Source organism: Macaca fascicularis, chromosome 14 (assembly GCF_037993035.2).
Source record: "Macaca fascicularis isolate 582-1 chromosome 14, T2T-MFA8v1.1".
In the NCBI taxonomy this organism is placed as follows: Eukaryota; Metazoa; Chordata; class Mammalia; order Primates; family Cercopithecidae; genus Macaca; species Macaca fascicularis.
This window is the reverse complement of record NC_088388.1, coordinates 2,277,369-2,298,252: the sequence shown is the minus strand read 5'-3', so window position 1 is coordinate 2,298,252 and position 20,884 is coordinate 2,277,369. Positions and strand designations below refer to the sequence as shown.

Here is a 20,884-nt window from a genome sequence, read left to right as displayed (position 1 = left end):
TCCCGCCCCCCGTAGGCCCCGCCCCGGCCAGCTCGCGCCCCGCCTCCGGCCCCGCCTCCCGTCGCCAGGGCGCGCATCGGAGGGGTATGGGGGCGCTGCACCTACCCCCAACTTGGCGCGTTTCGGCCAGGACCTCAGGGCCCGGGTGCACCGTGCTGGGCGCGGGAGGCGTCCCTAAGCTGCTGTCGCGCTCCGAGCCCCCGAGGGGGTGGCAGCAGGGCCGCGCCTGAGGACGGGCATGCAGCGTCTACCCAGGAGTGCAGGCCCGGTGCCGGGAGAACAACCTATTCCTCCCTCCCTCAAGCACCTTGGACAATCTGGGAGGGCTCCCCAAAGGAGGTGAGCACCTTGGACAATCTGGGAGGGCTCCCTAAAGGAGGTGATGCCACAGTGGTTGGCTTTGCAGAGACAGGAGGGTTTGCTCACATTGCTCTCCGGGGCTGGAACGGGGCAGGCATGAGGCCCCCTAGTCAGTGTTGGCCTCAAGTACAGGCAACCAATCCCTGTCCCATGGAAGGGAAGAATTGCTGACCCATGCTGCAGGAGTCTGCATCTGAAAAGGTCACTGGGCCCTGAGAGGGCAGCTCCCAGACCAGTGTGAAGTGTCCAGGAGGCCAGAGCCACCTATAAGAGAACCTCCAGATATTGCATCTATTTCATCCACATCCTGGTTGTGTCGTGCCCCAGGGATGCCAGCCTCACGCTGTGGCTCTTCCTGTAGGTGTGGGGCCAGGCCCGCTGCACTTACTGCTTTGGGCTAATGATTCAGAGTGAGGGGTGCTTCCTGCCCAGAGGAAGGAGTGAAGGCCTTCGCAGGAGATGACACACCGACAAAGGTTTCCCATGTCCTCTCCAAGAAAATTGATGGACAACAGGGCTGCGTCGTGGGCGGGAGCTTACCTGGGAACCATGTGGAACCAGGTCCGGAGAACCGTGCTCTAGCTAGCTCGTCTTAGCAAATGTCGTCCAATCCAGTGCTAACTGATAGAACCTTCTGCAATGATGGGAATGTTCTGTAGCTGGATAACCCCTGGCACAAATGACTACTGGGTACTGGAAATGTGGCCACAAGGAACCGAATTTTTCATTGCGTTTCATTGTAATTTAAATTCACGGCCGGGCGCGGTGGCTCACGCCTGTAATCCCAGCACTTTGGGAGGCCGAGGCGGGCGGATCACAAGGTCAGGAGATCGAGACCACGGTGAAACCCCGTCTCTACTAAAAATACAAAAAAATTAGCCGGGCGCAGTTGTGGGCGCCTGTAGTCCCAGCTACTCGGGAGGCTGAGGCAGGAGAATGGCGTGAACCCGGGAGGCGGAGCTTGCAGTGAGCCGAGATCGCACCACTGCACTCCAGCCTGGGCGACAGAGCCAGACTCCGTCTCAAAAAAAAAAAAAAAAAAAAAAAAAAAATTCACATGGCCCTGGGTGGCCAGTAGCGCTCACATTGGACAGAACAGCTCTATTGTAATCATCTGTGCTCTACCAGTTTTCTGGGTGGTTAGTTTGTAAACTGGTTTTGGCTTCATGCCTGCATAAGAACTACAAGCACGAATTTATGCCTGGTTTTACATTTTGTGCCTGTCAAAGTGACATTATAAGAAAAGACACTATATGGTCACTTGAGAGTCTTTGAGGATTCTTTTTGTTTAGAAGGGAATAGACAAGGGTTCCAGTGTGAGGAAACATTTCTCTGGATGTCCTGGACACCTGCTCTCCCATCAGCTCCCTGCTGTCCCCAGTGATGGGGACATTTCCCGCTAAAGGTGTGGGCTGTGTCCTCAGCAGGGGCAGTTGGGTGGAGGGAGACATTGACTCCACTTTCAGGAAGTGGGAGGAGGGGCAGATCCGTGCACACTGTGTCCTTGACCACCAGCCTCAGAAGCAGGCCATGCCCGGCCAGCAGCCAGCATGCCTGTCCTCTTCAGCCATGCATCAAATATTTAGTGGGTGCCTGCTGTGTGCCAGGCACTGTTCCAGGCCCTGGGTGTGGGAGCCAGGCAGCAGACCCCTCTCCTTGAGGACCTGCCGCTCTGGCGGAGATGACAGGTGTCACAGCACGATGGTCATATCAGTGCTGGGGAGGGAGGGAATTCCTAGGATGCTTGCTAGAGGGTCACGGGGTTGGGGCACTTCTCAACCACGGGGCTGGGGCACTCCAAGTGCAGAGGCTTGGAAGAGCCATGATGGATCCAGGCCCTGATGCCTGAGAAGGAGTCAGCCAGGCGGAGCCGGGGAGGAGCACTCCAGGCAGACCGGTGAGGCTGGAGGAACACAAGCAAAGCAAGGGCCTCAGAGCGGACAGAGCCAGGGGAAAGAGGCTTGACACAGGTCAGGGGCAGGTGCAAGCCTAGGAGGCAGGGGGGCTGGCCTTGGGACCTGGAGGCCAGAGGAGGGCTGCATTTTATTCTGACTGCAGTGAGGTGATGGAGGGCTTCATGGGCCTGGCTTCTGATTGCAGGGGCAGCAGCCTGTCTCAGCTCCAGAGTGGAACTCACGTTCACAGGCACTTGCAGGCTCGCAGGGAGGACTGGCTACGAGGAGGTAGGAGGACCACTTCGCAGGGCCTGGGTTGTGGGAGCACCACATCTGAAGTGCCCTTCCCAGCGACCCACTGGTGTGACCTCATGGGGACCTTGGGGATCCCATGGCTGACATGGCTTGTGTCTGTGTGATACTGGGACAGTAGGCACCCAGGAGTGCATCTGAAAGGGTTCCTGTTGTGGGCTGGGCCTGGTGGAGCTTCCATCCTGGCTCCAGGACAAATATCCAGGTGGACTCTGTCAGAGGATGAGGGAGAGAAAGAGGAGGGGCTTGCCCAGCAGCCCGGCCTGGGATGGGCGCACCACTCCCTGGGCCTGCCCTGCCCAGGCTTGCCCCTGAGAAGGCTTATGCCTGGGGAAGGTGGAGCTGCTGGAGCAATGTGGGCACAGCCGGCGGCATGTTGAGGAAGGGCAGGCGTTTGTAGCCCGGCTGGGCTTGTGTAGGAGTCTTCCTGTCCCTGTGACTTCAGGCTGGTCGCTCAGATTCCCCATCTGCAGAAGTACCATCTCCCAGCATTTTGGGACAGGTAACATGTGCATATATTCCCATTGCACTTGGGGGGCAGGGCCTGGCCTGTGGGAGGCACCAGGTCCCTGGCTCCTTGAAGCCATGTTTAACAGAGACCTTTCCCCCTGGTGTGAGGTGACTCACAGCCCCAGTGGAGTACACCTTCGGTTGGCGGAGCCATTCATGAGACCCCTGTGCCTTGATTTCTCGTGGAATACGTGAAGATCACTCAAATGAGGACAAGCAGAGGCTATTTGTGCAGTGCTCACTCTAGCAGGGAGTCGGCCACTGGCACTCGTGTTGGGCAGACACGCACAGGCAGGTTGGGGAGTTGTACAACTTTCTATTAAAAGGGGTGGCAGAAGTGTTTGGATATTATCAACACCCAAAAAGCAACCAAGGTAATAAATACGCCATATCAATAGAATAAGGGACTGAAACCATACGATCATCTCAACAGACGCAGGGGAAGCACCCAAACAAAAGCTCACACTCTTCCCTCATAAAGAAGCATTGAACTCACTAGAAATGGAAAGGACCTGCCTCCACCTGATAAAGAGCACTGACAAAAATACCCCAGCTAATGTGGTGTTCAGTGGTGAAAGCCGGGTAGCTCTTCCCCTGCGATCAGGAGTAACGTGGGGTGAACACTCCCCACTACCATTCAACACTGTCCGGAAGGCTCTGGCAGGGCAATTAGGTAAGAAAAAGATGTTAAGGGCACCCATATTAGAAAGGAAGAAGTAAAATGCTATGTTGAATATCTGTGCCCCACCCCAGTGTTGAAATTCTTACTCCCCAGGTGATGGCATTTGGAAGTGAAGCCTTTGGGAGATTAGGTTATGAGTTCAGAGCCTTCCTAAATTGGATTAGTGTCCTTATAAACGAAGCCTTAGAAAGACCCTGGGCCCCTTCCTTTCACTATGGCGGACACAGTGAGAAGACAGCTATCTGCGAACCCAGAAGTAGGCCCCGACCAGACACCAAACCTACTGGTGCCTTGATCTTGGACTTCCCAGTCTCCAGAACTGTGGGAAATACATTTGTGTTGTTTATAAGTCACTCGGTTTATGGCAGTCTGTTGTGGCAGCTCAAAGGGACTAAGACATAAAACTTTCTATTTGCTGGTTATATGACATCATATATAGAAAATCCACTAAAAACTTTAAAACTAATAAACATGCATAGCAATGTGGCAGGATACAAGATCAATATACAAAAATCAATTTTATTTCTATACCCTAGCAATGAACAATCCAAAAACGAAATTAAGAAGACAATATTTATAATATCGGCAAAAAGAACATACCTAGAAATAATTTTAGCAAAAGAAGTGTAAAACTTGTGTACTGAAAAATACAAAATATTTTTGAAAGAAATCAAAGAATATTGAATTAAATGGAAAGATATCCTGCAGTCATGGATCAGGAGACATAATATTGTTAAGATGGCAAAACTCCCGAATTCATCTATAGCTTCACAATCTCTATCAAAATCCCACCTGTCTTTTTACAAGCTGGTCCTCCAATTCATAAGGAAATTCATAAGGAAATACAAGCGTTTTGTATTTGTATTTTAGAAGAGCCAAAACAATCTAGAAAGAGAAGAGCAAAATTGGAGGGCTCACATTTCCTGATTCAAATTTACTGCAAAGCTACAGTAATCAAGACAGTGTGGTACTAGCATAAGGATAGGCATACAGATCAATGCAGTAAAGTTGAGACTCCAGAAACAAATCCTTGCATTTATGGTCAACTGATTTTTTTAAAGACAATTCAAGTGCAGCAGTGAGAAGGGGGGAAAGAGTAGAACGAGGTGTTCCATCTGTAGGTGACTGTGAACAATCAATTGCGATAACTCACTGCCTTCAGACCAGCCATCAGTTGATTTTTGACAAGGGTGCCAAGACAATTCAATGGGGGAAGAAATAGTCTTTTCAGAAAATGGTGCTGGGACAACTGGATATCCATGTGCAAAAGAATGAAGTTGGACCCCGACCTCATGCTGTGCACAAAAATTAACTCAAAATGGATCATAGACCTAAATGTAAGCACTAAAATTATAAAATCCTCAGGAAGGCCAGGCGCAGTGGCTCACACCTGTGATCCCAGCACTTTGGGAGGCCGAGGCGAGCGGATCACCTGAGATCAGGAGTTTGAGTCCAGCCTGGCCAACATGGTGAAACCCCGTGTCTACTAAAAACACAATTAACTGGGCGTGGTGGTGGCGGGTGCCTGTAATCGCAGCTACTCGGGAGGCTGAGGCAGAAGAATCACTTGAACCCAGGAGGCAGAGGTTGCAGTGAGCCGAGATTGCACCACTGCACTCCAGCTTCAGCGACAGAGACTTTATCTCAAAAAAAAAAAAAAAAAAAGGAAAAAGAAAATAAAAAATAAAATCCTTAGGAAAGGACATAGGAATAAATCTTGGTGAACTTGTGTTAAACAATGGTTTTTAATATGCACTACCAAAAGCACAGGCAACAAAAGAAAAAATAGAGAAATTAGACTTGGCCAAAGCTAAAAACTTTTGTGCATCAAAGGACACCATCAAGGAAGTGGAAAGGCAACCCACGAAATGGGAGAAAACCTTTGTGAATCATCTATTTGATAAGGGAGTAGTATCTAAACATGTAAAGAACTCTTATAACTTACCAACAAAAAGACAAACCACCTACCTTTAATGATGGATAAAGGATTACAATAGACCTTGCTCCAAAGAAGACGTACTCATGACCGATAAGTTCATGAAAAGATGTCCCCATTATTAGTCATCAGGGAAATGCAAATCAAAACACAGCGAGATACCACGGCTATAAATAAAAGAGACAGACAATAACAAGTGTTGGCAGAGGTGTGGAGAAGTTAGAACCCTCCTTCATTGCTGGTGGGAATGCAAAATAGTGCAGCCACTTTGGAAAACACACTGGCCGTTTCTCAAAGTGCTAAACACAGAGTTGCCATAAAAACCAGCAATTGCACTCCTAGACATGTGTGTGTGTGTGTGTGTGTGTGTATCCAAGAGAAATGAAAGCATATGTCTGTATAACAATATGCACATATACGTTCATAGCAGTAGTGGTTTGTTTTGTTGTTTTTTTTTTTTTTTTTTTTTTTTTTGAGATGGAGTCTCACTCTGTCGCCCAGGCTGGAGTGCAGTGGCCGGATCTCAGCTCACTGCAAGCTCCGCCTCCCGGGTTCACGCCATTCTCCTGCCTCAGCCTCCCGAGTAGCTGGGACTACAGGCGCCCGCCACCTCGCCCAGCTAGTTTTTTGTACTTTTTAGTAGAGACGGGGTTTCACCGTGTTAGCTAGGATGGTCTCAATCTCCCGACCTCGTGATCCGCCCGTCTCGGCCTCCCAAAGTGCTGGGATTACAGGCTTGAGCCACCGCGCCCGGCCTTGTTTTGTTTTTTGAGACAGAGTCTTGCTCTGTTGCCCAGGCTGGAGTGCAGTGGTGCACTGCAACCTCCGCCCCCCGGATTCAAGAGATTCTTCTGCCTCAGCCTCCTAAGTAGCTGAGATTACAGGCATGCCCCACCATGCCTGGCTAATTTTTGTGTTTTTAGTAGAGACAGGGGGTTTCACCATGTTGGCCAGGCTGATCTCAAACTCTTGGCCTCAAGTGATCCACCTGCCTCATCTTCCCAAAGTGCTAGGATTACAGGCATGAGCCACTGCACGCAGCCAGCACTAGTTTTAATAGCTAAAAAGTGGGAACAATTCAAATATTCATCAACGAATAAATAAATAAACAAAATATTGATCTACCCATACAGTGGAATATTATTCAGCCATAAAAATAAACAAAGTACTGATACAAGCTACAACATGGATGAACTTTGAGGATATGATGCTGAAGGAAAGAAGCCAGACCCAAAAGACTGTTGTGATTCCATTTTTTTTCAAGTGGTTAGAATGGGCAAATTAATAGAGATGGAAAGTAGATTGCTAAGTGGCTGCCTGGGGCTTTGCGGACACGATGGGGAGTGGGTGCTAACAGGTATCTATGGGGGTCTGTCTTTGGGATGTTGAAAATGTTCTAAAATTAGGCAGTGGTGATGGTTGCACGATTCTGTGACTACTCTAAAGTCACACCACACTAAGTCTACAGTTTAAATTGCTAAGTTTTATGCTATATGAATTTTATCTTATTAAAGGTATAAAAGACCTTCCAAAGGCCGGGCGTAGTGGCTCACACCTATAATCCCAGCACGCTGGGAAGCCGAGACAGGCGGATCATGAGGTCGGGAGATGGAGACCATCCTGGCTAACACAGTGAAACCCCGTGTCTACTAAAAATACAAAAAAAATTTAGCGTGTTGGCAGGCGCCTGTAGTCCCAGCTATTCGGGAGGCTGAGGCAGGAGAATGGCGTGAACCCGGGAGGCGGAGCTTGCAGTAAGCCGAGATTGCACCACTGCACTCCAGCCTGGGCGACTGAGCGAGACTCTGTCTCAAAAAAAAAAAGAAAAACTTTCCAAAATACCAACAAAACCAACCAAGAGAGAAGGCTTCAGATGTGTGCTGCTAGAGGCAGCAGGCTGGGGAGGCTGAGGCTGTGGGCTGGGGAAGCTGGAGGCAGCCACCCTTCATCAGGGGCATATTTGCCTTCCTCCAGTTGGTCTTGAGTTGGGGGCAAAAATAGGGAACCTGGCAGCCATTAGCCGTGGCCTGAGCCTCTGGGCTGATTGCTACAGAGGTGTGGTTTGGCTTCCAGGCTTCTCAGGGGTCAGAGTTCTATTGACATATGTGATCTGGCCGCTGCCCGCCGGTATGGTTAGTCTTTCCTCCTTGTGTAGAAAGCCGGGATAAAAACTGCCCTATTGGCCGGGCGCGGTGACTCACACCTGTAACCCCAGCACTTTGGGAGGCCGAGGCGGGCGGATCACGAGGTCAGGAGATCGAGACCATCCTGGCTGACACGGTGAAACCCCATCTCTACTAAAAATGCAAAAAATTAGCCAGGCGTGGTGGTGGTGCCTGTAGTCCCAGCTACTCAGGAGGCTGAGGCAGGAGAATGGCGTGAACCCGGGAGGCGGAGCTTTCAGTCCCAGATCGCACCACTGCACTCCAGCCTGGGTGACTGAGCGAGACTCCGTCTCAAAAAAAAAAAAAAAAAAAAAAAAAACAAAACACACACACACACAAAAAAAACTGCCCTATGTCCAGCATTGACAGGCAGGGCTGAGTGCCATCTGGGGCCTGGGGCACACGTATAGCTATCTTCTGCAGGGGCTCCTGGCCGTCACTGTTCTTGCCCAGGGGGCCCTGCCTTTGTAGGGCTCCCAGTCTAGACGGGGAAAACATTAAATAGGTAGACACGTCACTCAATTCAGGAATTTGGGGTAGTGACCCGAGCTGCAGAGAAACCAAGCGGCAATGGGAAAAGGAATGATTTGGGGCCTAGCAGTCAAGACCAAGCACGCCGGGCAGGGACACTGTTCTGAGGCCTTTGTCTGACACTTGGGGGATGAGGGGGCCCTTCCAGGCCCCGGGAATAGCAAAGGCCCAAGGCCAAATAGTGTTGAAAGGGACCGTGGGGCGAGGCGGGGCTGGGAGCCTCCGTGTTACTGCGCAGGTGCTCAGAGGTGTGGAGCCCTGGGGGGCAGGGCACGCGGGGCCTGAGTTGTGCTTTTAAACCTCTCTGGCCGAAGGGCAAGAACAGACCTTGGGGCCGGACGGGAAGCAGGGAGAGCAGTGATCACTTCCTGCTGGGGCCAGGCCAGGGCTGACAACAGCTGGGACTGGAGGCAGAGATGGCCGAGAGGTTCCAAGAAAAGGGCCCTCTCTGCTTTCAGGAGAGTAAACAATCCTCTTGTGAGGTTTGCAAGGGAAGGCAAGGCTTGGGGGCAGGGAGGGGAGGGGACCCCAGGGAGGAAAGGAGGACTGAGCACCAGAGGGTGTGGGGGGACCCCAGGGAGGAAGGGAGGACTGAGCACCAGAGGGTGTGGGGGGACCCCAAGGAGGAAGGGAGGACTGAGCACCAGAGGGTGTGGGGGGACCCCAAGGAGGAGGGGAGGGCTGAGCACCAGAGGGTGTGTGGTGCTTTCAGGCTCATGCATGCGTGGATTTGGGGTGAGATGCGGGACTGGGCACACCCCGTGGGGTAGGCCAGGGGTGGGAAGCCTGAGCGTGTGGTGCCCAGGGGAGTCTTGATGAGATGTCCCGGGGGTCTCTTTGGAGACCCCAAGTCATGGGATCCGCTAAACTCTCCGGCAGTTTGTGGTGATGGCGTGTGGGGTGGGGACGGGAGTCTCTCCGGGAGCTGCCGGGCTCTGGGGGCCTCCCCTTCGTTCTGCTCTGGGTGGGAGACAGGTGGAAGGAGCAATTCAGGAGCCCAGTGGATAGAGGGGATGCTGTAGGCACAGGCTGAGGCCTGGTTGGCCTCTGAGGGTCCATGATCTGGACCAAGAGCAGCAGGCAGTGGCCAGGCAGGGCCACGGAAGCCCAGGATGGACATCAGAGAGGTGCTCTACTGTGGAGATTTCGTCCCCTCAGAGGATCCTGGCCAGTACCTGCACAGCCTGGTGCACACACTGTTATCATCACGAGGACTCCTGGGTATGAGAAGGGCTGGTGAAGCTCTGATACTATCTCCTCCTCAGGATCCCTGGCAGGCAGTGGAATCCGGAAATCCAGGCTGAGCTGAGCAGGGGGAGGCCTTGCCCAGGGGACATGGCTAGATGGTCCTGCTGGCTGGAGTGGGGTTGGGGCCTCCTGGGTGGGCCCAGGAGGTCTGGTAGCCATTGGACTCTGTGACTCTGTGGGACTGGCTTGAGGGGGAAGACAGTGAATAGTCTGCCTATTTACTGTTTCCAGCTGGAGCTTCCCTCTGCTGATGGGGTCCCCTCTCCAGGGGGGCCCCCCTTCACTGATGGGCTCCTCTCCCTGTACTGAGTGACCCCTGTCGGTGCCTGCAGGTTGGGGACAGGTGGGGCTGGCTGGCACCTGACATTGATTTAATAAATCAATAATTTTGGGGGCGGCTGCCTGCTGGAGGTGGGATGGGTGGTGGCGGAGTCACCTTCACTCTTGTCTGAACCCATGAGTTTTTGTTCAACATAGGGATAAGGAAGCAGCTTGTTAGGACCCTGTTCCCTGAGGAAGGGTGGGTGAGGCTGGTGGGAGGGTCTGTCGGCCGTGACCAGAGCTGGCTGAGCTACCCTGGGCTTCATGTCCCCAGGTGCAGCATAGCTGTGGGAAGCCCACAGGCCTCTGATCCCCTTCCTACAAGCTGCATGAGGTTTAAAGGGGCTGGAAGCACAGAAGAGGACCCAGTCTTGCTTTTCCAATCGGCTGTGTTCCCTCCATGCTGGTGCCCACCAGGCCCGGCCTTTTTTGGCCAGGGTCACCTTGTCCTGGACCCAGCCCTGACCCCTCTGTGCCCCACTGTGTTGTCACAATCCCCTGTGAGGAGGGACCCCTGAGGGCTCTTCCTGACCCCTGACCCTCACAGCCTGGGCCTCCGCAGAGGCTTCTGGGGCCATTGGTTCCCCGTACAAGCTGATACCAGCTGTTAATGACATTGCCTTGTTTACTTCAGCATGAGCTGGGCCATAGAGAGGAAGCTGTGTTGCTGAAGGGGACTCTGAAGGTTCCCCCTGGAGGGGCTGCCTGGCTGAGACCTGAATAAGTGGGCAGTGCCCAAGAAAGAAAGGGGAGCTTGTCGGATACTGGGCAGCCCTGCCTGGCCTCAACCTGCAGACACAGATAGGGCAGGGAGGTCACCTAGCCCAGTGAGGGGAGCTCATCGGTGGAGGGAGCCCCCCTGGAGTAGAGATCCCATCAGAGAACCCCGTCGGCAGAGGGGAGCCCCCCTGGAGAGGGGACCCCATCAGCGGAGGGTAGCCACAGCTGGAGAGGGGACCCCATCAGTGGAGGGGAGCCACAGCTGGAGAGGGGACCCCATCAGCAGAGGGGAGTCCCACCTGGAGAGGGAACCCTGTCAGCAGAGGGGAGGCCCAGATGGAAAGGGGACCCTGTCACTGGAGAGGAGCCCCAGCGGGAGAGGGGACCCCCTCAGCAGAGGGGATCCCCACCTGGAGAGGGGACCCCATCAGCAGAGGGGAGCCCGCCTGGAGAGGCGACCCCATCAGCAGAGGGGAACCACAGCTCGAGAGGGGACCCCATCAGCAAAGGGAAACCCACAGGGGTATCCAGAGGGGAGGCCAGATTGGGTATCTTGGGAGTGGGAAGTTGGGTCAAAGGTAAGATTTTTTCAGCGAGCAAGCTTGCTTCAGCTTGGAAGTGCCCAGCGGGCAGTGGGGGTTGGTGGACGCAGCAAGGAGGAAGTTCCGGGGTCTTTGACAGCGGCTGCTCCCCACTGCAGAGCTCACAATCTCTTGAGGACTCCAAGAATGAACGGATGGCCAAGCCTGGGCCTCCCCTGGGAACAGCACAGCCGTGGAAGAGGAGGGAGATCGTGCTCACTTCGGGGGCAGGCTGGAGAGAGAGGCTTGGGGTGGATGATGGTTTGGTTCTTATGTGAAGGAAAGTGAAGAACCACGTGCAGTTATTGCTCTGCTCTCCAAATCAATCCTGAATAACTGGGAGAGAAAAACTTAAAAATGAGACCAGTGAATGGGAGGTGGGAGGGGCTTGTGGCAGACGAGGTGGCCGCCCCACTCCTGTTGGCCATGGGAGCGCGGGGGGCCACATGCATGCCAGGGACACCGAGCTCCTGGCCCTGGGCCAGCCTCACTGGCAGTGGCTGGGGACAGTGGGTCTCTGTGTCTCCTCCTCGTCTCTGCAGTCCCTGGCTGGGTGCCCACCCTCTCCCTCATCTCGCCGTCTGCCTTCCTTTCATTTCTTTTTGGCGTGGTTCTCTCACTGTCCAGGAAGGAACTTGGCGTCTTGCACTCCAGGCAGGCAGAGCCAGGAGCCCAGCTGACCCAGAAGGGCTCGGGTGGAGTGGGTGGGTGATGGGAAAGCGGCTGGTGCCCCGAATGCAGAGCCTGCCCCATCTGCTGTGCCTGGAGGGCACCCCTCACTCCTCAGGCTCTCCAGAAGGTCAGCCATGGGGCCAGGGTTGGGGCCCATTCTGTACCCTGCTGTATCCCAGGGACCATTTAAATGGGGGCCTGGCACAGACCAGGAGTTCATTTGTTAATTGAATAAGCAAAGCCCAAAGCCCCCTGTGTTCCTCGCCTGAGCCAAGAAGGAAGCCTGGGCCTGACCGCTGAGTCCACCCACCCTCCTTGTGGGTAGGAAGGCAGTGGCATTGCATAACTGACCACCTACAGGACTGGGCCATGCCAAGAGGGAGCAGGCGCCTTGATGCTCCTAGATCGCCGGCCAGACTCCCCCTCCCTGGTCCTTGGAGCCTCCTTGCTTCTTCAACCCCTGTCAGAGTCCATGGGACAAGGCGAGACTGGGGACACTGTCTACTCCCCCAGATGTGGCTGATCTCAGCCTGGAGCCTCTCCCCAGGGCTGCCCAGGACCGGGGTTCAGATCATGAGCCCAGGATGCACTGTGGACTGTGTGTTCCCCACACTCATGCACCGAGAGACCCATCTTGTTTCCCATGAGCCCCTTGGTGCTGGGTGCCGGGTGAGGGCATAGCCCTGGTGAGCCTGGTGGTCTTCTCCAGGCTCTGATGTTTCCTTCCAGTGCCCCGGCCCTCCCCTCAATGTGCAGTATGTGGAGGTTGAGGGGGCTGCTGTGGTCTGAATGTGTCCCCCATCTCTCTGCCCATAATGTACTAACATTGTTATGGGAGCAGGCTCTGACAGAAGGAGGAGTTTGGCTCCCTTCTTTCTGGCTGTTCTCTCTCCCTCTCTGCCCTTCTGTGGTGGGATGAGGCAGTACAAAGGCCCCTGCCAGAGGCAGCCTCTCAATCTTGGACCTCCCAGCCTCTAGGACGAGGAGCCAAGAAGTTACCCAGTCTGTGGTTTTCTGTTCTAACAGAACATGATGGACTAGGACCGCAGGACTTGCCAAGTCCCCCCAGTTTATCACCCTCAGGCCACACCCTGATATGGTTTGGATCTGTGTACCTGCCAAATCTCATGTGGAATTGTAATCCCCAATGCTGGAGGTGGGGCCTGCTGGGAGGGTATTGGATCCTGGGGGTGGATTTCCCCCCGGTGCTGTTCTTATGATAGTGAGTTCTCATGAGACCTGCTTGTTTAAAAGCATATGGCACCTCCCCTCTCTTCCTCTGGCTTCCTCCTGCTCCGGCCATGTGAAGTGCCAGCTCTTCCTTTGCCTTCCGCCATGATTGTAAGTTTCCTGAGCCCGCCCCCAGAAGCCATGTGGATGCCAGCACCATGCTTTCTGTACAGCCTGGGGAACGGCAAGCCAATTAAACCTCCTTTCTTTATGAATTACCCAGTCTCAAGTATTCTTTATACCAGTGCGAGAACGGACGAGTACGCCCACTTTGTCCAATCCAGTCACACTTCTGCATGACTCTCCATCAAACTTCACATTAAAATACACGGGTTTCCCTCTTCCTTTGGGTCCTCATTTCTTTTTTCTTTTCTTTTCTTTTCTATTCTTTTTTTCTTTTTTTTTTTTTTGAGACGGAGTCTCGCTTTGTCGCCCAGGCTGGAGTGCAGTGGCGCGATCTCGGCTCACTGCAAGCTCCGCCTCCTGGGTTTACGCCATTCTCCGGCCTCAGCCTCCTGAGTAGCTGGGACTACAGGCGCCCGCCACCGCGCCCGGCTAATTTTTTGTATTTTTAGTAGAGACGGGGTTTCACCGTGGTCTCGATCTCCTGACCTTGTGATCCGCCCGCCTCGGCCTCCCAAAGTGCTGGGATTACAGGCGTGAGCCACCGCGCCCGGCCTTCTTTTCTTTTCTTTTTTTTTTTTTTCTGTCACCCAGGCATCTCGGCTCACTGCAACCTCCACCTCCCGGATTCAAGAGAGTCTCCTGCCTCAGCCTCCCCAGTAGCTGGGACTACAGGTGCCTGCCACCATGCCTGGCTGATTTTGTATTTTTAGTAGAGATGGGGATCTCACTATGTTGGCCAGGTTGGTCTCGGAACACCCGACTTCAAATGATCCACTCGCCTTGGCCTCCCAAAGTGCTGGGTCCTCATTTCTGAAGGCTCCTATACTACATGAAACTGATATTGAATACATGTGTCTGCTTTTCTCTTGTTAATCTGTCTTTTGTTATGAGAGCCTCAACCATGAATCTGGCGACAAATGAGGAAATAAATCTTTTCTCCTCCAGGTGCTTCAGACGTGCTGGGGGATTCTGTGAGGGCCTCGCGGTTTAGAGAAGCAAGACGCCCATCACAGGGCCCCGGGCAGAGAGCACACCACACCAAAGACGGTGGGACGCCCAGCTGGGCCGGGCCGGGACCCAGGGAAGCCTAGGAGGAGACTGCCCTCTGCCCCACCCGCCTGGGAGCACCTCCCCTGGGGTGTTCTTCCAAATCTGGTGTCTGCCTTGACGTGCTCCTGATTCCTTTGCTTCTTGTCCTACACTCCCTGTGCAGGCTCTGGAGACAGAGCTCTGATGGCTCGTGGGTCCCCATCACTTTCACTCTTGGCCATGTCAAAGGCTGCTGGTCAGACCCTGAGTCCCTCTGCAGTGGCCCAGGGTTCCAAGGTCCTGTAGGTCAGAAGGAAGGGCCTTACCCCACTCCATCAGGGGCTATGGATGGAGCCCCCAACCAGGGTTGTCATGGGAGGGTTTGAGCGCCCACGCCTGTCCAAGCAGCTGCAACTGCAGTTCTTCCCGGAGCTTCAAGCCCTTTGGGCGTCTGCCCGCTCTCCCTCTGGCAGAATGTGACGCACCTGCTGGTCTGATTCCATGATAGGAAGACAAGCAAGTTGCAGTCCTGACCTTCAGTGCCTCATATGTGACCTTATTTGGAAATAAGGTCACTGCAGATGTAACTAAGCTATAGCCATTAGGATCCTGCTCAGATCTGACCGGTGACCTTAGGAACAGGGAAATTTGGATGCAGACGCACACACAGGAAGGACGCCGTGTGAAGGTGAAGGCAGAGATTAGAGTGATGCTCCATGAGCCAAGAAGCACAAGGCTGCGGGGGGGCCCTAGAGGCTGGAGGGACTGGACAGAGGCTGCAGGGACTGGACAGAGGCTGCAGGGACTGGGCAGAGGCTGCAGGGACTGGACAGAGGCTGGAGGGACTGGACAGAGGCTGCAGGGACTGGGCAGAGGCTGCAGGGACTGGACAGAGGCTGCAGGGACTGGGCAGAGGCTGCGGGGGAGCCCTAGAGGCTGCAGGGACTGGGCAGAGGCTGCAGGGACTGGGCAGAGGCTCCCTCGCAGCCCCCGAAGGAACCAGCCCCAACAACAACTTGGGCTTGGACTTGGGGCCCCCAGGGCTGGGGAGATAAATGTCTGCTGTGAAGGCTGCCAGACTGTGGCGTTTTGCTGTGGCAGTCCTGGCAGACGACGGTGCGTGACTTTAGTCATGCTTAACAAGCAGCCCCGAATGGTGCGGACCCATCAGAATGGGGTTGGCCACGGCATCGAGTGACGTTCCAGAAGCTCTCTGTCGTGCCCTGCTTGGATCCTGGGGGAAGGGACTGGGTGGCCTCTGGGGGACACCTGGAGGCTCAAGGTCGGGGCTGTTCAGCCAGCATGGAAGCCGTTCTGTGTTTTAACAACCAGCATGGAAGCCGTTCTGTGTTTTAACAACCACATGTATGTGCAGGTGCACACCACTCAATATCAGGCCTGCGAGACAAGAAACGCCCTCAGGTCCCAGGTGGGCATGGCTTCCGTGTCAGCAGAGCTCCAGGCCCAGGCACGACCTTTGGAATTTGTTGTTTCCAAACCGCTGAGGTTTGGTTCCCCGAGAGACACTGCCAGACAGACGTGCAGGTCAAGGGTAAAGTGGCGAGTGCTCTTAGGGACAAAGGCTGGGAGAGAGGGAAGGAGCAGGTGTGGGGAGCTGAGCTGTGTTGCACTCGCAAAGATGGTTTCTGATGATGCCTTGGGTGCTTTTGGAGCATTGGCCTTTAGAGAGGCCATGAATTGAGGTGAAGGACCTGACCTGTTGCTTCCTCTATCGACCATTCATTGGGTTGAGGTGGCTTCCAGGGCAGGGAGAAGCCATGGGTGAGGGACCTGACTTTGGCTGAGGGCATTTCCTTGGGAGAAGAGAGCTGAGAGCTGTGGGCAGCCGGCTGGACCAGTGCTCTGGTCCCACTGGGAGGGATGGTGCAGTGCACAGCGGTGAGCGCCTGCCATGGTCCTCCATGATGTAGATTGATAGATACAGAGACAGAAAAACGGAGTGAGATAGATGAATAAGTACAGATCCATAGAGACCAAGACAGACAGGCAGATAGACAGGCAGACAGACAGGCAGACAGGCAGACAGGCAGATAGACAGGCAGACAGACAGACAGACAGGCAGACAGACAGACAGACAGGCAGATAGACAGACAGGCAGATAGACAGGTAGGCAGATAGACAGGCAGACAGACAGACAGGCAGACAGGCAGATAGACAGACAGACAGGCAGATAGACAGGCAGATAGACAGGTAGGCAGATAGACAGGCAGACAGACAGACAGACAGGCAGACAGACAGACAGACAGGCAGACAGACAGACAGGCAGATAGACAGGTAGGCAGATAGACAGGCAGACAGACAGACAGACAGGCAGACAGACAGACAGACAGGCAGATAGACAGACAGGCAGATAGACAGGTAGGCAGATAGGCAGACAGACAGACAGGCAGACAGGCAGATAGACAGACAGACAGGCAGATAGACAGGCAGATAGACAGGCAGACAGACAGACAGACAGGCAGACAGACAGGCAGACAGGCAGGCAGACAGACAGACAGACAGACAGGCAGATAGACAGGTAGGCAGATAGACAGGCAGACAGACAGACAGACAGGCAGACAGACAGACAGGCAGACAGACAGACAGACAGGCAGATAGACAGGTAGGCAGATAGACAGGCAGACAGGCAGACAGACAAGCAGGCAGGCAGGCAGGCAGATAGACAGACAGGCAGATAGACAGGTAGGCAGATAGACAGGCAGACAGGCAGATAGACAGGCAGACAGACAGACAGGCAGACAGGCAGATAGACAGACAGACAGGCAGATAGACAGGCAGATAGACAGGCAGACAGACAGACAGACGGGCAGACAGACAGGCAGACAGGCAGGCAGACAGACAGACAGACAGACAGGCAGATAGACAGGTAGGCAGATAGACAGGCAGACAGACAGACAGGCAGACAGACAGACAGGCAGACAGACAGACAGACAGGCAGATAGACAGGTAGGCAGATAGACAGGCAGACAGGCAGACAGACAAGCAGGCAGGCAGGCAGGCAGATAGACAGACAGGCAGATAGACAGGTAGGCAGATAGACAGGCAGACAGGCAGATAGACAGGCAGACAGACAGACAGGCAGACAGGCAGATAGACAGACAGACAGGCAGATAGACAGGCAGATAGACAGGCAGACAGACAGACAGACAGGCAGACAGACAGGCAGACAGGCAGGCAGACAGACAGACAGACAGACAGGCAGATAGACAGGTAGGCAGATAGACAGGCAGACAGACAGACAGACAGGCAGACAGACAGACAGGCAGACAGACAGACAGACAGGCAGATAGACAGGTAGGCAGATAGACAGGCAGACAGGCAGACAGACAAGCAGGCAGGCAGGCAGGCAGATAGACAGATAGGCAGACAGACAGGCAGGCAGACAGACAGACAGACAGGCAAACAGGGAGACAGACAGGCAGGCAGGCAGACAGACAGACAGGCAGATAGATAGATCGAGATTACCATAGAGATAGAGATAGATCAGAGAGATATACAGATGTAGACAGAGATATAGGTAGACATAGAGAGAGATAAGTAGAGACATAGGTAGCTAGCTGAGTAGCTGGATGGGTGGATGGATGGATGGATGGATGGATGGATGGATGGATGGATGGAAGAAAGGGGAGTTTATTATGGGAATCGGCTCACATGATTATGGAGACTGAGAAGTCCCATGATTTGCCCTGTGCAAGGGGACCCAGGGAGCCTGGTAGTGTGGCTCAGTTTAAGCCTGAAGATCTGAGAACCAGGGAGGCCGACAGTGTAACTCGCAGTCAGAGGGGCCACTGGTATAAGTCCCAGGGTCCAAAGGCCAGAGAACCAGGAGTTCTGATGTCTAAGGGCAGTAGGAGGTGGGTGTCCCATCTCTGGCGGGGGAAGAGAGAGCAAGAGAGCACCAATTCATCTTTCCCTTCTGCCTGGGCCCTCAGTGGATTGGATGGTGCCCTCCCACGCTGGGTGAGGACAGACCTTCCTTACTCAGCCCACGGACTCAAACGCCAGCCTCTCCTGGAAACACTCTCACAGGCACACCCAGAGATAATGCTTTCGTACTCTCTGGGTATCCCTTCATCCAGTCAAGTTGACAGCTGAAACGAACAATCGCAAGTTCACTCCTTGTCAGCTTGGAACCCATACACGCCTCCTTAAACTGTACTTCATCTCCAAATAGACAGCAGCAAGGTCATGGTTCCAACCAACATGTTACAACTATCCCGCAAACAACCAGACACGCACTGACTCCCTCCCTGGAAGAGGAGGTGAAGTCTCTCCCAATATCCCATGGCCTCAACACTGTCATGTAAAATTCACAATACCTTGATACTGAGACAAAGTCAGCAGATCTTACACTACATGATAAAGGAGTAAGAGAGGAAAGAAAACAGATATTTGCTGAATATATGTACGCATACGCACAAATGCTTTCTTAGCAAAATAGAGAGGAAACATTCGTGACAGTTGCAGTCCTCGTTTCTGCAACTGGCCAAGCTACAGGAGTACCTGGTATTTATAACCACTGTCCATTCTGTAGTCCCTTTGCCCTCAGCAAGCACCTCAGCTGGTAATGGTTCTGTACCTGGCCGGGGGACCCAAGGCTTCAGTGCTTAAGGGTCTGGGCCTTGCTGTAGTTTCCTAGGGAAACTTGCCTTGCTGTGGTTTCCAGGGATCTTAACCACAGGGTGTGGTTACACTTAGAGAAGCTCTAAGGGGCCTCCTGCATTCCACACACTCCTCCACGTCTCCAGTGTGGAGTGCAGTCCAATGTCCCCTGGGTCCTCTGGTTCAATCCCCAGCCAGCATCCAAACTCCCTTATCGGCCTGTTGACTCTGAGGCTTGAGGAGCCCCAAGTGCCCAGGTGGCACTTTAACTTCCAGTTCAATGGAGTCATTGTTGTGTCTCCTGGTGGCAGCATTCCTCACCTTGGAACCAAGGCCCCTAGGCCAGCAGAGCGTAAAGTCATGGGAATAGGAAACAAAAACCCTGCTACTGGGTCACTGGGGGTGACGGTGGGTGGTGCCACTCCCACTTCTGCCCCTTGGTTCCTGGACCCGTGAATCCTGACTGTGGGAGAGACAGCTCCACATATCGGACACTGATCCAGAGCACAGACAGCCTCCTGGAGCAGCACCTTGCCCCAGCCCTCCAAGGCATCGCCACCCAGCTGGTGCTGGAGCCGTGTTTGCAAAAGCCCATTCCACCATTCTATCACGCCAGCTGCTTCAGGATGATGGAGTATGTGGTAAGACACATGAATGCCCCGAGCATGAGCCCACCGCCACACTTCTTTGGCTGCAAAGTGAGTTCATTGGTCAAAGCAATGCTGTGTGGACAGCACGGCAGTGGATGAGGCGTTCTGAGCCCACAGATGGTAGTGACGACAGAAACACCGTGCGCAGGGAAGACAAATGCATATCCATGGCAGGCCCCTATCCCAATAAGAACAAACCAGCGCCCCTCCCATGATGGGAGCCATCCAGTGTCACCCACCTGCCCCCAGGCACCAGGCTGATCACTCTACGGAATGGAGCCTCAGTGCCCCTCCCATGATGGGAGCCTCTAGTGTCACCCACCTGCCCCCAGGCACCAGGCTGATCACTCTACGGAATGGAGCCTCAGTGCCCCTCCCATGATGGGAGCCTCTAGTGTCACCCACCTGCCTCCAGGCACCAGGCTGATCACTCTACGGAATGGAGCCTCAGTGCCCCTCCCATGATGGGAGCCTCTAGTGTCATCCACCTGCCCCCAGGCACCAGGCTGATTACTCTGGGGAATGGAGCCTGTCAGGCTGAGTGTTGGTCTCTGCTGCTGGCAGATGGGCACACAGTGCTGGTGGTACCCAGCTTGGCCTTGGTGAGTGGAAGTCCATGTTGCTGAGCCCATGCACAACCTCCATCCCTGCCACCACAGCCACTTTGCTCAGGAGCTCACTGGGTGATGAGAGGGGTGGCTGGGAAAAGCCTAACTGGTGTCCATAGAGCAGGTCATCCTGTCCACCTGATTACTGAAGTCCTCCTCTGCTAAGGTCACCCTTTGGTGAGCATCCACGTGGGACACAGATATCTTGATGTCATTTGCCTGTTCAGAGAGGGCTGTCTATACATCTCTTCCATACATTTCTCGGTCACCAATTTTCCAATCATGTTCCTTTCAAGCACCTGACCATCCACCTAAATCAATGGCAACAGCCATGAATCAAATATCGTCACACATCTGCTCCTTCTAAGTGGAGCACAGACAGGTGCATGCCGGAAGTTCTACCCACGGGGAAGACTCCTCTTCACCACTGTCCTTGAGGGATGTCCCCTAGGGGCTATAGGACCGCAGCTGTCCACTTTCCGGTAGTGTCTGCATACTGAGCAGAACCATTTGTAAGTCTGGCCTAAGTTTTCTCTTCCTCTGTCAACTAATGAGAGGGAACTCCCCACGAAGCCACAGGTACAGACGGGGAGGGAGAAGGCAGGGGAGCAGCAGTGGGGTGGCCCAACAGGCTTTGGGCCACTACTTCACGTAACTTACTTGTGCCTTCAGGACCTGCGTGGGC

General features: G+C 54.0%; 1 long non-coding RNA gene across 3 annotated transcripts; it reads left to right on the top strand.

Annotated features, from left to right (window-relative positions):
• The first annotated feature begins 47 nt into the window (after positions 1-47).
• LOC141406894 (uncharacterized) lies at positions 48-14,159 on the top strand. 3 transcript variants are annotated; one of them, XR_010580722.2, is made up of 3 exons: positions 48-339; positions 2,461-2,543; positions 13,881-14,159. It is a non-coding gene; the product is annotated as an uncharacterized lncRNA (long non-coding RNA). The 3 variants fall into 3 exon arrangements; XR_010580725.2 differs by lacking the exon at positions 48-339 and adding an exon at positions 2,166-2,257; XR_010580723.2 differs by lacking the exon at positions 48-339 and adding an exon at positions 2,166-2,330.
• Positions 14,160-20,884: the final 6,725 nt, after the last annotated feature.